The sequence below is a fragment of the Protopterus annectens genome, chromosome 13.part0, assembly GCF_019279795.1.
Source record: "Protopterus annectens isolate FY-2018-M chromosome 13.part0, PAN1.0, whole genome shotgun sequence".
Taxonomy (NCBI): Eukaryota; Metazoa; Chordata; order Ceratodontiformes; family Protopteridae; genus Protopterus; species Protopterus annectens.
This window is the reverse complement of record NC_056747.1, coordinates 1320403427-1320419710: the sequence shown is the minus strand read 5'-3', so window position 1 is coordinate 1320419710 and position 16284 is coordinate 1320403427.

Here is a 16284-nt window from a genome sequence, read left to right as displayed (position 1 = left end):
AAACCACATTTCTGAATTGAAAGACTTTGAATGGGCAGACTTCATACAGATATAGAATACAATATCAATATTTACATATGACATCACCAGCTCAGACAGATGTCCACTTTACAGAAGAGTTCTATGTCCATATATAGAAGTAGCTGTTCCATCATAGCAAAAATATAAAGGAAATTTAAACATCAACCACCATAGTAGTCCATTTACATAAGTAAATCTTAAAACAAGAAAAAAATCCTTAAATTATACAGCACAACTAGCAATTCCTCATAGAAAAGAATGTATGAAAACATTACCAGGGGAATGAAAAATGCTATTAGGAATAAAAAAGCAACCCTTAAACTTTGGATAGCTTTTGAAGCCAAGGGCAATTTGATGTATTTCCTTAGCTATGTTGGGAAACTAAGAAACAATACCAACAATGCTTAGAACTTATCCTTGATGGGACTACCCACCCTGACCTAATAGTCATTGCAAATATACTAGCAGGCAAGTTTAATGCAAATTTCTCACCTGAAACATCAATCCAAACTCCATGTCCCAAAATCCCTTATACCCACTATTATCACCAAGGGACATGCTCTAAAGGTGCTAAAAATAACCAAAAGTATGTATTCTTTGACCACCCTATCCCATGCTAGCATTGTGAGTAACCTAACTGCTTTACATATTGATTCTTAAGTAGTAAAATGATTAGCAAACTGGCTGAAATATTATTACCACATAATGCGTGTGTAGCAGGTGCCTCATATTACAGTATGAGGCGACCTGCAGAGTTCCTCAGGGCTCTATACTGGAACCCCTCATTTTCAGCATTTGCTTATCTGATCTCTAAGCTTAGAGGCAGGACATCTTGTTAACTACTCTTGCTGAGGACTCATCTATTCCAAAGTTTGTCTGTAGCTTTTATCTGTAATGTGTATGCTTCTTCTGCAAAGCAAAGATTGAAATTAAGCTTAGCCTCCTTCCACCTTTCTAGCCCACCCAAATCTCATCATCACTTCACTTAAGTGCTGTCTACTTATGTCTGATGCTGTTAAAAAGGGTAAATAAAAAAACTACAGCAGACTGATGCATCCTTACAAATCCACTCCATAGGATCATAGCTATGCACTAGGCTATTAATCAGTGAGGAGCTTTAGAAGACTATCCATACAGTCCCATGAAGAGTTTAGTTCTTATACTTTAAGTGCAAATAAACCAGAGATAAACAGAACATTTATATGTTGCCCCTATCCATGATGGACAATGGCACTAAACCAGGGATGAATTTGCAATTACCCATCCATTCATCCAGATTACAACTGAACAGTGTAACAGAACTACTTTTCATTATACAAAGAGAAGGACAATTCCATAGAAGAGGTATTTTCTCTGATACCTATCTATTCCTCCAATATGTTCTGTTTTTTTGCAAAAAAAGATGGAGATCCATTGAGAGGGTGTTGATGCCCCATTGTATTTGCAAATGTACAGTAAGTCTGACAGGATAGGGTCTCTGCAGCTCTGAATGTGGGACATGAGATTTCTCCTAAGTAGCCTGAATGACTCCAAGAAGATGGACAAGGATTTAAGATGGTGTGCATAGTTTTTGTGATTTAGACCCTTGATTTTCTTAGTAAGAAAGCATTATGGGCATTCATGTTTTAAATTTTTGGACAGGTAAATATCAAGGGGGTATTGTACTCAATAATTTTCCTGATAAGTCAGGAATACAGTGGAATGATCACATCCCTGGACTTGGATGTCATACCCTTAGTAACAAGCCTTGTGCAATGAAAAATAACTTTTTTACAACAGTGGATATGTGGAAATCAAAGGTCAGTTTGTTGTCTACATAGGTTCTCATATCTCTAACTACTAGCTCAATGTTCAGGGGTGTGTTGTCAATATGATAGTTATAAGGGACTTCTAGCTTGCAAAAGTATGCCATTATGCATTAGTTGGCATTTAGTTTTAGTCTGTGGTTTTGACACCTTGTTGGTTTGGGAAGACCCTCTTGGAAGATCTTGGTGTCCTTTGGGGAATTTATGATGATACCATGTTTATAGTCATCTGCAAACTTGGTCAACCATAAACCCATAACAGTAGCTTTGACATCCAAGAAGTAAATGCCAAAGAGAAGTGGCCCAAGGACTGGACCCCAGGGTACACCACTAGTGACAGGTCTTTTGGAAGAGGTACACCAGACAACCCTAATTTACCGGGTTCTATTTGTGATCCAATTTGCTATACAATGAGTTATAAAGGGAGCAACATTAAGCTTGGATAATTTATGAAACTTGTGGGATGGTGTTGAACATCTTTGCAAGGTCTAGGTATGTGGTGTGCACTGACTTGGCCAAATCCATTTCTTCAGTAACCTTCTCAAAGAAGTCAAAAAGTTTAAGTAGGCAGGATTTGCCTTTGATAAATCCAAACAGGCTTGGGTCAAGGGTTTGTAGGTTGCCTATGACCTTATTTATGAATTCCATAAAGATTCTTTCTATAGCCTTACAGGAGTCTGGCCAGACTTAGAGGTCTATAATTTCCTGGGTCCACTGACTCCTCAACTTTGTGCAAATGAATGACAGTTGCTGTCCTCCATGCATCCTGCACAAAGCCTGTTTGAAATCTGACATTTAATACCCCCTGTAGGGAGTCGGACAGGTCCTGTTTCTAAGTCCAGTATGTTATTCCCCACTAGAAACAGTGTTCCTGGCCTGTGATATTGCCTTGAAGACTTATTCATAGCAGATAAGAGGGGATGTAGATGCGTGTATGAGATCCGGGAATGTATTAGGGGTGGGGTGAAGTTAGAACTAAATTTATTGGTTATTAGATTCACTATGTTCTCTAGATCTGAGCCTATGAAATCATTTCCTGTTAGTTCCTCCAGTGTTGGGCATTGTTTCTAAGGCTTCTAATGTAGCTAAAGAAGGCTTTGTTTGAGTTGATAAGGGTCCAGTGTTCCCATTAAGTTTAGCAAGCTTTGTTTTGCATCTTGAGAGTTATATTTATTTTACAAGCAATGTGTTTTTTTATATTATTTATTTTATTTATTTATTTATATTTGTCGACCGGAAGTGTCCGACTGGACGTAGGTCCATTTTCAGCGAAGGCCCGGGGAGAAAAGCTCCACAGTTAAAATAGATTTGTTTATAAAAATTATAGAAAAATTATTATAGAAATGGTTTATCTTTAGGGTCTACTACAGGGGGTTTATTTTTTTAATTTGGCTTTGTATTTATTTCAGAGGGGTAAGTACAGTTGTGCAGGATAATTTACTGTAATAGTAGATATTAGAATGATCACTGCTGCAGTAGACTAAGTTATATGGGTTATATCCTGCAAGGGTATAACAGCCGGGCAGCTTCCAAAGCTTCGGGACACCATCCTCGCACCCAAACCATTACTAAGCTCGAGCTGAGCTGACTAAAAAGACAGGCTGGGACTGGAATTGCTGTGTTATGATCAGTGTACTACTACACAAAGCAAACTACGTACATGCATATGTAAATAAATAAATAAACAAACAAATAAATAAGCAAATAAATAAATAAGTTTGGATGCCACGCCTCAGAGCTTCCTTGCCAATAGAGAGAGGGAGAGAGCTGAGCCCTGAAAGGATAATGCTAGGAACAGCAAAAAATAAAAGTCCACACCTTGGCAATAACAACACACTAAGAAATAAAGGGGATAGATGGAGGGAGAGGCTACTGCAACAATGATCTAGCCTGATCTAGACCTAGAGAAGGAATCAAATGAATGGTGCTTTTTAGAAGTATTTACACAGGACCATGTTGCTGCTTCTAGAATACTTCCATAATCCCACCATTTCCAAAAAAGGAATAGATGAAGCCAAGGCACTGGTAGACTGGACCTTGACCCTGCCTGGAATAGTTTTGTTTTAGTGAGTGTAACAAAAGGTAATAGTTTAGATAACCAGTTGGAAATAGTCTCCTTCACAAGAAATAAACAATTGATTTGGAAAGCAGAAAGATTCAGTACTGTCAAGATAGTACTTGAGTTGTCTGTGGACATCCAAGGTGTGAAGTATCTTTTCTACCTCCTTTTTATGTTCAGTAAAGAAAATGGTGAGGTGGATAGTTTGGTTTAATGTAAACTCAGGTTCCACTTTAGGCATAAAAAAGCTTATAGTGCTTGTAACTATAAACTTGATTCCATTTCTAGGTCTAGATTAGGCTTTGCTAGGTCCATTCTCCAGTGGCTTCCACACTTTTCTCCTCCACCTCCCACAATTTGTAAGCTATGGTAATCTACCCATGTAGCTTAGTTTACTGCAGCAGTGACCGATATGAAGAATGTAGTACAACTGTGTAAGGAAATGTACCACAACAGTAGATGCTCAAATAATCTCTGCAGCAGTAGACAGCCCTCCCCCTTGTTTCTTGGTGTGTTGTTTTTGGAAAGGGTGTGGACATTTATTTTTTGTTGCTCCTAGAATTATTCTTTCAGGGCTCAGCCTCCCTCTCTGTGTTGTCATGAAAGCTCTGAAGGGCTTGGCACCCAAACTTGTCTTTTTAGTCAGCTTGAGCTAACCAGCATTTTGGGTGCATGGAAGGTACCCTGAAGGTTTGGAAGCAGGCTGGCTGTTATATCCTTACAATATATAACCCATGTAGCTTAGGCTACTGCACTGATCATTCAAATATCTACTGTTATGATAATTTTACTTACACAACTATACTTTCTTGGAGACTATTTCTGGATCTTTTCCTTCTGAACCTATTTGTGATATTGCACAAGTTCAAAATGTTGTAACTTCACAATGTTTTACCCGTTATTCCCCATTTGAGTTTTGTAGTGACTCTAGATTAAAAAGATGCATATCATCACATTCCTACAGATTTTTCATAAAATTGTGGTTTTCTGGCAAATTAGTGGCAAATCATTAAAGATTATTGAGTTTCAGATTTCATACCCTTCAGAAAATTCATACTAATGCAAGACCTAGTATTCTATTATCTTTCTAAGTTTATAAGAGCAATATTTAAAAATTGTCCTTATTTTGGGCCTTTGTCCCACTTCTGTTCATGGCTTTTTCTTGCTCTGAGGCTGAGAGGTATGGCAAATGTGTCAGGGCCATCACCGTCAGCCAGAGACATTTCAAATTGTGACATATTTGTTGCACCCCACTCCTCCACGTAGTGACTCTGGATGTGTCCATGCAAGGCAAGGAGCAGTTATGCAGTGTAAGTCTGCAGAGTATCCCCCCATCCAATGTAGACACAAATACTACAGTGGCTTTTCATCTGTCCTTGATTTTGCAGAATATTTTGGTTTTATGTTATATTTTTATACTGTTGATTTATGCTTCTTATTCAGAAAATGCATGCGGTTGCAGTGCCTGTTGCTCTGTGTTTAAGTAGCAATGCTTTAATGACCATCAGGTAAGCTTGTCTGAGACTGTAAGATGCAAGTAAGCTTTAATAAACATACTGTTAAAGAATTACCAACACTGAAAGCCTTGCAGATAATATTTACATAACTAGATAGAATATAAGTCTTAGGTATTGAAATGCATATGGCAGCATTTGTAATAAAGGACAGGATTACAGTATTTTCAGAAGCTCATTACATTTGTTGGAGACTTGCAGTCATCTTTACAGGATTTACCCTTAAACTAAACAGAATGCCAATCTATCATGTGTGGTCCATAACCTATGCAGTAATCCTTTAAGCAATTTATCTTGAGCTTGTTTCTTGTTTGCTGTTCATTTTTTACTTTGATCATGTTTTCCACGTGAAACAAGTAGATAGTTGTTGTCAGGCAGCAAGTCTTTTTTGGATAGGAAGCATTTTTACAAGTGGGGGTATTGCTACTTTCAAAATGTTACTTGGTACTTTTACAAAGCTGAATATAAATTATAAATAGAACTGGAGTGCAAGGAGAAGTGGTTTGAGTTGAGTGCTGCTTGTTTTTTATACTTGATTTTGACTGGCATTCCAGTAATGTATTTAAAAAGTAATGTATTTTTTCATGCCTCGCAACCTTTTTGTTTCCATCTAGATATTAAGTAAGCTGTTATGTAGCCAACGCAATGAAATCTTTTTTTCTTCTACAATTCATTTTGTCTTGATTGGGCTCTCATAATGACGGTTTGGCAGTGGCACCCAGGGCAGCGTATTTAATTAAAGTCTCAATTTTTGCAGTTTTTAGCATAGCTCCACCACTTTCTATTTGGTCACACACCTTCCCATTGGCCCCACCCATTCAGCTGTCTCCTGCAGCCCCCCTTTGATTTGAAGTCACCAGCCGCCACTGTCCCAGCATCAACATCCCCGGCCTTTTCAGATTATAGTTTTGAGGTTTGTGAAAAGGAAGATTTTTGTGGTGGAGAACCCACATTTCTTAGAATCCATGTCTCCCATTCTTCTTTTCTGCTCCAGGACAATAGGGCACAACAGACACCTCAGACTATGCTTGCAGAACAGTGTCTATGGAAATAAAAGTGCAGGGTCTTTGGAGCAAAAAGACAGACCAAAACCCATAAACCCTGTTTCAATCACCTAGGCTGTCTGGGATGTATACAAGTATTTACAGAGAACACCACAATGATGTCACACAAAAGCATGCAAGGGGAACTAGATCCTACTCTCTGTGCAGACTAGCCTGGGATATAGCTTTTCAACACAATGTCACTCTACAGGCATCTTACATACCATCTGAGAAAAATTGGGCCTCAGACAAGCAAGGCAGGACCAGGACAGACCCATATGAATGGAAAATGAATCAGAGGGTCTTCCAAGATTTGATCCAACTGTGGGACATACCTCAAAAGATCTTTTTGCCTGTGCTCACAACAATCATTTGTCAAAACAACAGCTCCAGGACCGCACACACTAAGGTCTGGAAGACAAATGCTTTTTCTTTTTCTTGGACTGAGATGTTCCTGTATACTTTTGCACCCTTTCCATTAATATCAAGTATAATTCTGAAGATTCAGTAGGACTTTCCAGAGGTCATTGTGCCACTCCTTTATGGTTCAGGCTACAGTGGCTCTCCTCTCTTCTGGAAGAGGCCAGGGAAATTGCCAACAGCTTTCTCACACAATACCAGGGTGTTCAAAACATCTCATCCACAAACAACAACTGACTTCCTGGATGATCGAGTGTTTATGCCTTTTAGGCACCTTTTTATTTATTTATTTTTTGAGGATGGTTAGGAGGCAAGAAAACCTGGACTAGAAAATTATATATTAGTAAATGGAAAAAGTTTTCTAGTTGGTGCTAAGAAAAGAACCAGCACCCATTCAGTGCTAGTGTTTCTCTGGTTCTATAGTATTGTGTAGGTTATTATCCTATGGCTTGTCTTACTCCAAGTTAAGATTCATTTGTTGGTCATTTCAGCTTATCTGACCAAGAATCCGCCTCTTTCAATATAGTCTCATGTGAAAATATTTTAAAGGTGTGTTGCATATGAAGCCTCCTAGAAAACAGCTGACTCCTCCTTGGGATCTTAATGTTGTGTTAGAAAAACTAACTTTTGCCCCATTTGAACTAGCTTATCAGGATGACTTGAGGTTCTTGACATGGAAATATTATTACTTATTGCTCTTACCTCAGCAAGAAGAGAATCGGAATTCCAAGCTCTTATGGTGGTCAGGTTTTTCATTTTCTACAAAGGTAGTGTTTCTTTAAGAACTACCCCTTCATTTATGCCTAAGGTGGTATCCAAGCTTTCCTTTAGTCAAGCTATCCATCTCCTTGTGTTCTTTCTAGAACTTAAAAATGAGGGAGAAAGGATACTCCATCCCTCGGTTGTCCATAGACAACTCAGGTACTACTTGACAGAACAAAATCTTTTAAAACTTCTGATCAGGCGTTCATTTCTTGTGAAAATAAGAAAAAAAGGACAGCCTATATCAAAGCAGACTATTTTCAAATGGTTGTCTCATGCTATTACCTTTCTGCACTGCAACAAAACTATTCCAGGCATGGTCAAGGCTCATTCTACCCAGGCTTTGGCTTAATTTATGACTTTTATGAAAAGGTTTGTTTCCATTAATATTCTAGAAGCAACAATTTGGTGCTCTGTGCACATGTATACAAAGTACTATATACTAGATAGATTCCTTCTCCAGGTCTGGGGCAGTCTTTGCTAGGACCATTTTCAATCATCCTTCCTTTCCCTGGTTATATTGAACCATGGCAGGGTTAGCCACCCAGTGATATAAACCTTGGATCCTGATGATTATTACTGTTGAAGTGACACCCCGACCCCCATGTGTAAAAATGGGAAAAGGGGATGTGGATGAATGGATGGAATCTACCCATGCAGCTTAGGATACTGCAGCAGTGATCTATATGAAGAACACAGTTGTGTAAGAAAACATCTCATAACAGCAGATGTTTGAATGATGACTGCTGCAGTAGCCCCTCTCTTCCTCCACCCCCCTTATTTTTGTATGTTTTTGTGCCACTGTGTGTATGTGTATGCATGTGTGTGTGTGTCTGCGTGTCCTTCTCTAGGTTTTAACTTCCCTCCCTCTCATTGTTGGCATGAAAGCTTTTAAAGACTTGGCACCCAAACCTGTCTTTTAGTCAGCTAAGTGAAGCTGGCTAACCATTTAGGAGTGTGGAAGGCACCCTGAAGCTTTGGAATCTGGTTGGCTGCTATATCCTTAGCAAGACATAACCCATGTAACTTAGGCTATGAGAAAAGTGATCATTCAAACATCTACGGTTATGCTAAGTTTACTTACACAAATATACTTTTCTACAATTTCCCAATAAATAACAGAAGGATGGAGACATTCAGAATAATAGCCAGTGTGATGCAGATGCTCCAAATTAGCCATAGGCTTTCAGTACAAAGCAGTTTGAATCAAGCTATTAGCAACAGCAGAATGGCTATAGTATGTGAAAAAAAAACTTGTTATTCAAAAGGTGGGTAACAACATTTGGAAAGACATGAGTGTCACATTTCAAAAAAAAAAATCTTAAACCATGACTAAAACAATAATATTAAAGTAAAAGATTCTGAAAAATGCGTCCATAAATATATTTTTACTCAGTTAAAGACATATCTAATGTTGCATAAAAAGGAGTAAAGGGGGCAGCCATGGCAATTCCTCCCAAGTAATGAAATATCCTATCATTCAAAAAGAGAAATAAATATCTATTGTTAAGCTTCAATTCCATGGCTGTGTCTAATAGAAGTGTATAAACAAGTGATATCCATAACAACCAATAAATATCTCTGTCTTAACATTTAACAGTTTCAATAAGCTATGGCGGAATAAAACTAGTAGACAGATCTCTTAATGCAGTGTGTGTCTAATGTAGTATGTGCATTACATAAGAAATCACTTTCTGAGCAAGAAAAATTAAATTCATTATTAAAACTGTAATTAGCAGAATATACATAGTTTGAAACATCATTTAATTCAATATCACCATGATACAGAAATAATAAAGCAAGTGCAGTTTTTCATATATATTTTCATGCAATGGAGCTGTGATAATACCATCAGAATAAATGTCAAACCACAGACTCAATAGAAACTCATTTTCAGTTAATAACAGGCCTGAGATGTTAATAATGCTAGAGTCTGTATAATTAGTCTTAATACAGTTGTCTCAATAACCTTAATTTTTTACTACCTGCATCTATTCGGTTATTGAAAAGCAACCTCCTAACCTCTTATTGCAAACTTTAATTTAGATATTATCTAGTGTTTGCTCATTCCGTACCATAATTGTACAGTTCCACTGATTGAACTATATGTTCTGCTACTTGGTTGTTACTGCTACTGCCTTTGTACAGCCATATTGTTTGTTCTATTTTTTACTGCATCTTGGTTGTGTTGCACTACTGTGAAGCTTTCTCCCTGGGTCTCTTCTAGTCAACAGGACCTTGTATTGCACTGTTTCTTGATATTATAAAATAATTCTATTGTACTAATGTTTTGCTGTTAATATGCTTTTGTCTATTTGTTTGTTGCTCACAGGTTCATACTAAGCTAACTACCCTTGTGAGCCATTTTAAGCCTAGCCAACTACTCTTTGTGAGACTCAAACCCTGCACCTTGTGCTTGCAAGACAAACACCTTAACCATTGGGCCACCTCACAATCTTTCAGTTGCTTTGTATTTTTGCGGAACTTTTCTTCCAGGGTCTCCACTGAAAATGGGCCTCTGGCTCAGTCGGACGTACCCGGTTAACAAATGTAATAAATAAATAAATAAAACACTCGCCATCCTGTCCATGCCAATGTAATATAGCGACTACAATAAGTGGATGATCTAGGCCATTCTTTGCATCCTAGTGTGATTAAATAATTACAGCATGTAAATATAAAAGTGCATAGACAATGAAAATGATGGTAGTCCATGTGTACAAAAACATTTTCACAGCCACCAGCAGAAATAATCAGTGAACAGGGCAGAAAACAAACTTGCACACCAGAACTTTGTGATGCTGCTAATCTACAATGGCATTTGTATGCACAATGTGTGAATGAAGAATTTTAGGTCATAAAAATGTATTTTGGGGTTAAACTTGAACTAAGTGAGTAAAGAGAGTTATAGGTCAAATATAATTAATTTGAAGTGAATACAAATGATTTTTCTCTGAGCCATTACCAAATATCTGAATGTGCGGGCGCATGCACTTGGGGGTATGTGGGCATGAGCGCACATGGGCAAACACACACACACACACACACACACACACACACACACACACACACAGACACACACACGCTCGTGCACACGCGCACACACACACACACACACACACACACACACACACACACACACACACACACACTCACACACACACACACACACACACACGAACACAAAAACAAATATTTGCAAGTAATGTAGCTACACTAAATTGAGCTGCAATCCATCGAAAAAAAAAATTGAGGGCACTGGCAGTTAAAAACTCAGGCTATCAAAATTATTTGATCATAAAAGGACACCTCGTAGTTCTTTTAGTGATAATCCATACCCCTAAACCACAAAAAAGTAACAACACGCACATACACTGGTGATCTGTTACAAGCAATCACTAAAGGCATCCAAGCAATATTCTTTTGCAATCACATATATAATGAAGCTAACAAATAAACCTTCCAAACTCCCTGACATTTCTTTTACATGGGAGTGTCATGGCCCCACCTCATCCCACCCCAAATTCAACACTAACCACACTCACATGAATCCCATTGTTATACTGTGTTCAAAATTATAGATTGGGAGACGTTCATTTATATGAGTTTTGTTTTGTGAAATCAGCTATTTCATGTGCTCGGCTGACTATTGAATAGTTGAATAGGCCAATCAGTTGCACAGAGCTGATGGTTGACAGGCAGTGGGGCATGAGAAAATGCAATTAAAAAATAGCTGAATGTTGTGCTTCTTCAGGTTTTCATTTACAGTGGTATTTTTGTGTGACCTCAGAGTTATTAAATACACATTTAGGGGATGTGAGCGCAAAACCTCCCATGCTGTGAAGTGTGGGGTCATGGCCTCCAAGCATGTTGTTTACTTTGATTTCTTCTTTTTTTTCTTAGGAGTTTTGACCAGTTTTAGTATATAAGACAGATATACTAGATTTCATCATTTAGATTTCTCTGGCCTGTTTTTTTAGTATAGAAGAACTGAGCTGAGGATTTGAGGTACAGAATGGTGAATGGCATTTTTGTTGCTGCTCCTAGAAAGCATAATTCTGATGTGGGGGATAATATTAGTTATCTGGGATAGTTTCTCCAAGTGCATGCTACTAATTTTTATATTCAAAGTAGCTCTACTTGGGAAATTTATACTTTTTTTCCATTAGTTGTATGTATTGCTGGTGTCTAGGTTTGAATACATACATCGATTTTTAAGCTGATATTTTGGTGAAATAAATTTTTGTTAGTTTGAGTTTTACTTTGAATAAAGGAATTTCAGTGGTCTGGTTGTAAATTGAAATGTTACATATTCATACTCATGTAGAGATACACACACACACATCCACACACACACACACACACACACACACACACACACACACACATATATATATATATATATATATATATATATATATATATATATATATATATATATATATATATATATATATATATATATATATATATATATATATATATATATATATATATATATATATATATATATATATATATATATGGGTCTACTTGGACCCATTGAAACTGCAGTTTACCAAAACTGAAATAAGCAATCCCACCTCAGCCAAAGTGCGTTTAAATGAAAATGCGCTTTTGCGAAACACAGTACACCAAGTAGTTGTTATAGATTGTAGTACAGTGAGGATAAGGGAATATTTCCTTTTCCCCACTGTAGTGTGATCTCGGTGTTAGTGTATATATAAGTAGTGGGGGTATGGGGGGGTACAGAGGGCTTGCCCCCTGCATAAATGCATTTGTTTTATTTCTTTTTTTTTTTGTGTGTGTGTCTTTTGTTTTTGATCGGTGTACTGATTTTCACAAAAGTGTGTTCACTGAAGTGGAGTTGGTTATTTCATTTCTGCAATTTTGATGGGTTGAAGCAGATCCATATACATATATATATATATATATATATATATATATATATTATATATATATATATATATATATATATATATATATATATATATATATATATATATATATATCTATATGTGTGTGTGTGTGTGTGTGTGTGTGTGTATATATAGATAGGTAGATAGATTGTATGTTCTGTCAAATGTTGTAATTGACAGAACAGACTGGTGTGGTTTTACATCTTACATCAGTGTAATCGACATCAGAGTTTGCTGAATGTACTTTTGTCATACACTGGATTTAGTTTTTGGTTTGGGTTAAGGTAAATAGTTTTGATACTAGGGTGGGAGTGGGTATACGAGGGTTTGTGGATAGGGTTAGAGTAAAGGTTAGGTTAGAGGATAGATTAAATGATGTGCATATTTTATGCTGCATTTGAGTGTCATATCAGGGTACTGATAGGGGAAGAGTATTCATAAAGTTAATGTTCAGAGAAGAATCACAGTCAGAGTTAGAGCTAGCACACATGCCTAAGGTGAGCGGGGGGTACAATTGGAGAGTGCAACATAGTATAGAACAATATTGCAAAAGTCTGTAAACTGATCTGCATATTTTGATTTTTGAGATAAGGCCATAACTTGTACTTTGACAAAGCAGACTGTTCAACAATATCTTTTGGTCTATATTTTTATGACTTAAATAGAGCATGACACACTACTTAAAGTCTAAGCCATTATTTGCTTTTGGCCATCAGGGAACAATCTGTACTGTTCAAGCCTTGTAACAAAATTGTAGGCTGATTCAATGATGGCAGGGCAATAGAGAGTCCATACTGCAACATCTGTTACTTGATCGTCTACTCAGAGGCGATCTCTGCTTAACATACAAGGCCATGTCAAACCCAGAGCTGTTGGACATGCTACACTTAAAGAAATCCCAATCCCTCAAAGCTACGCTCCAGGGATCTAAACCTTGTCATCACAATAAACAAAACATGCTGGAGGGATAGGTTCCTGACCCAGAGACTCCCCAGACTCTGGAATAGATTGCCCATACATGTCAAGCAGAGTGCCTCTTTGGACCTCTTCAAGAGGAACCTTGACGATTGGATGGGAGAAAGGAAATTCATCCCAGGGATCACGTCAGTCGCCCTGCTAGACAGGGGTCCAGGAAAGTAAATAATGTGGGAAGAAATAGCCAGGGAATTGTTATGGCAAGGCTTGTATAGGCCCTAGGGCTGATAGCCTAGTACCAACCTATGAACCTATGAACCTATGAATTATTGACTTATTTGACATTACCACTATATATGGAAATAGTCTACTTTTGGGACATTATGCCTCTATCACGTGTCAGAGCTCCCTCTTATTTTGCCACATATGCAATATCTTAAAGCATGAAAAAACATGAAGGAAGTACAACACAGTTGTATTCCCCTTCACATAACACATGGTCCCACTCCTGCTCTTTGATGTTATATCTTAGCATCAAACTTCATTTCCCTTTCAATTTTGCTGTAAGCATTGTCTTGGGGAAATTCATAACTAAGGGAGAGTGTATCATAAGGAAGGGAGAGTGTATCATAAGGAAGGAAGAATGTTCCATATTCCATCCATGATCATCACAGTTGATTTAAAGATATAAAATAAGATACTCAGCTCTAAGTATTGCCATTGTAGAAAATATGTGCCTGCAGAGTTCCCTAGACAATCATGGTCTAATGGAAACCCATCTGAAAAGTGCTGGAAAAGGTTTTGCCAAAATTCTTTCTTTAGAAACTCAAACTTTCTGCAAGAAAGGAATTGCAGCTGTATTATACATATTTGAGTCACATATTCTTTCCTAAATGAAGGGAGAGACCTTACAAAAATTAATCCTCTGTATTCATTTTTCTAACTCTCATGGATCCCTTACCCTTTCCCCTTCAGTGAGTTGGCGCAGAGCAAAGAGTGTATATCAAAGAAGTCATGATTGAGCCAGATGGGTAGATGTACTATTTTTGCCTGCAATCTCTGTACAAAGGTAGCAACAAAGTAACAAAAGCATTTTGCTGAATACTGGGGATCCAAAGACCTCTTATGCATTGAAGTAAGAGCCACATTGGACATGCAGTGAAGTTGTTCTTCCAAAGGAAATCTGCTGTGACTTTTTGAAGTGTGCCAGGTTTGAAAGCATAAGCCAAGGTACTAGTATATGAATTTTCAAGTATTTGAAATAAAGCGAATGCTTTTTGCTCCACTTGCTATCATTGTTATATTAAATCTAAAACAGTCCATATTAACCTTGATATCATTCTGTCTACCTGAATTATCATGCAAAGCCTCTTTTTAGACCTAATAATGGTGGAATATAACAGCATATTACCCTCCAGCAGGTTGGTTAGAACTATCAACCACCCATTCCTACCACTTCATCCTGAATCCTCCGAGATTATCCTTCTTTAATTTTGTCTTTAGTACAAATGTAGTCTTAATCCTCCACCACATATGTATATACACACCCACACCTACACACACACACACACACACACACACACACACACACACACACACACACACACACACACACACACACACACACACTCACTCACACACACACACATACTCACACTCACACAAACACACACTCGCACATTCATGCAGCCTCATTAATGCCCCTACAGACAGACATTCACATATACACACTAACTCTCCACCCCCAATTTGTTATCTGAATTTTCCTGCACTGTGAGTACTCCAATAGCAGTGAATGGGTGACCACCATGTTTTGATGGTGGTCATGTTTTCCATCCTAGAGTAAGATTTTACTCTGAATTGCTCAGTGGGCAAATTAGAAGCTGCAGACATTTCTGGGGAAGAGCACATAGCTAATTAGTATTAGCCACTCCTCCTTCTGCCACATTGGCAGGTGGCTTCACCCATAAGGCAGCTGTCCATAATGAGGCCCCCATATGGGGAAAACCTCAGCAGCAGAGTTGTCTATTAATTGGAAAGGCTTAGCTGACATGGAAACCTTCTAAGAATCCTAAGTAACATCGGTGGTCAAGCTTTGAATTAGCCTAGTTTTATATTATATTCAACATTTTTTAAATTTATAATGAAGAACTTTACCTGCATGCACACATGTAACCACACACACACACACACACACACACACACACACACACACACACACACACACACACACACACACACACATCTCCAAACCAAAACAAAATCCAGCACTTTTCAAACATAGCTGACATTTATTACTATAAAGCCAGTAAACTGATTTTGCTCTAAAAGAACCTTCTTAATATATCTTAGTATAAAAAGATGAAGTAAAGTTTCATTTATCAGAACTAAAATAAAGTGCTACTGAAGCCTCACCTGAAATATAAAATATATGATTTAATCTGGTCTTTTCTGGTGGACTGGTTACCTTTGGTTCCTTTTACCCAGCAACATCTACTAGCAAGCTTAAACTTCTCCTCTATCCCTGAGGCAAGGAGTCCAGATCACATCATCATTGCAGCTATGACATCTCTGTGCTCACTTGAGTGCTTGAGTGTTTTTAGCACCACTAACTCATTTTACTTAGCAAATATGCTGAACATAGCAATTATTAAGGAGACATTTATTTTTAGTTTTAATTAAAAAGTATTAAATGCAACTATCTGCCCCCGTATTGTTGTTGTGCCTACCATTTGCACATATGCAGCATGAGCCCATTATGCTGTTTACCTGGATTTATTCATATATTTAAAGAAATGTTTCTTTACTTAAAAATAAATATGTGGT